We start from the raw sequence: 1,937 nt of genomic DNA on the forward strand, positions 1-1,937 counted from the left end.
CAACAACAACAACAACGATAACGTCGACGACGATGACGACGGTAGCAGTCGTCATCGTCATCATTGGCATAAATAAACACACGATATTGACAAAGGGTGCTTCTACCCGGTAGCTCCACCTGCTAGAAAACGCAGCTATATCTCTCGCAAACCACAAAACAAAATGAAAAACATAGAGACCAGTGGTTCCCAACCCTTTTATTTAAGTGAGTTTTCCCTCGGACCTCTTTTTAATATGCTTATCCTTATATATTTTGAATTTAGTTAACGGACCCCCCCCCCCTGTACTACTTTTGCGGACCACCAGGGGTCCGCGGACCACAGGTTGGGGAACCACTGGTATAGAACATAGGGACCCACCGTCAGAGTAAACACCAGCACCACTACCATCACGCTTACCGTCTTAAAACAAGAAGGACCGCTGATGGAGTTTGGTAGATAGGGATTTGCGGGTGGATGAAAGTCGGAGAGGTTGCGGTTGGGAAGTTGGTCCCAGTCGTTATAAATCACTGTCCCCTTTTTGTTGTGAGGTGAAAAGTAGGGATCGGCGTTCGTACTGCAGCGTATCCACCTTGCTCACCCCGTCCACCTGCTTCATTTCTGAAAGGGGATACATTAAGACATTTTTGTCAATGATGAATATATCATAATATGGGGCGGTTAAGGTGGGGACGTGTTTTGATAGTGGGCCTGAATAAGGCCTAGCTGGAGCTAAACACTAAAGACAAAGAAGAACAACAATAGTAAAGAACGGTAATCATCATCGTCATCGTCATCATCATCATCGTCACCATCATCATCAACGTCATCGTCATCACCATCATTGTCGTCATCGTCATCATCATCATCATCATCGTCATCATCATCATCATCATCATCATCATCATCACCATGACCACGACCACCACCACCACCGCCTCCACCACCACCACCACCACCATGCGTACATCGCATCCGTCATCTTGACTGCCATTCCTCGCCCCGTTTTATGGTTGACCAAGCTGGTTCGCTTACTGTTCCGCTTTCTGTGGAAGGGGCGCGTTCCACTGGTCAGGCGCTCCATCTGCTGTCAACAGCCGCTGAATGGAGGGCTGGGCATGCCGTGCTTATTGACTCGCAGACATGCGCTGAGATTGCGGCATCTCCAGCGTTTCCCTGACGGTGAGCAGCTGTGCTCACCTTTTGTAAGAGATACTTTTCCACAACTCGTCTGTTTGACTGTACTGCAATCCTGGATTAGGCGTAGACCGAGGAGGGGCGATTGGCACCTCGAGTACCGTCAAGCGCTCACAGCCCTCCGCCAGGCGAGCAATGCGGTCAGTGGTTGTTCCACTCTAGCGTTCTATAGAGGGCTAGTGCGACGATGTTCTCGGGGAAACGCTGGGCGTCGATGAGGATCAACTAACCGGTCAATTTCGGAGAACTTCCTGGCCTGGGCCTATCGATAACTTCCAGAAATCATTTGCCTGGCAGTGTTACCGAGGGGCGCTTCCTGTTCGGGACGAACTTTACAGGTACGGAAGTGCCGTCAACTGGGCTTGCCTGAGGTGCACCCATGACGATGAAACCCTTCTGCACGCCCTAATCCAGTGCCCGGGTATTGCTGACCTGTGGGTTTATGTCGAACACCAGCTGAATCCATTGTGAAGACTGCTCCCACCGCCCTCTTTTGGCCGGGAGAGGAAGGCAATTTTTATTTGTCTAGTGGCTGTAGTGAACGAGGTAGTATGGTGAACCCGTTTGAAAGGGCTAAAGACAGACACTTTCCTCTTTGGCCAAGCCCTCATCAACTTTTTCAAGTTTCCCTTGAAAAGGAAGTTGAGGATGGAGAGAGAAGTGTTGCCTCGTAACAAGCTTGTTGAAAGGTGGGTGAATGCTGGAAGAATGACCAGTGTGAAAGGACCAATTCTGAGCTTGCACCTATGAAAAGGGAATCA

Source organism: Octopus bimaculoides, chromosome 7, assembly GCF_001194135.2.
Source record: "Octopus bimaculoides isolate UCB-OBI-ISO-001 chromosome 7, ASM119413v2, whole genome shotgun sequence".
Lineage (NCBI taxonomy): Eukaryota > Metazoa > Mollusca > Cephalopoda > Octopoda > Octopodidae > Octopus > Octopus bimaculoides.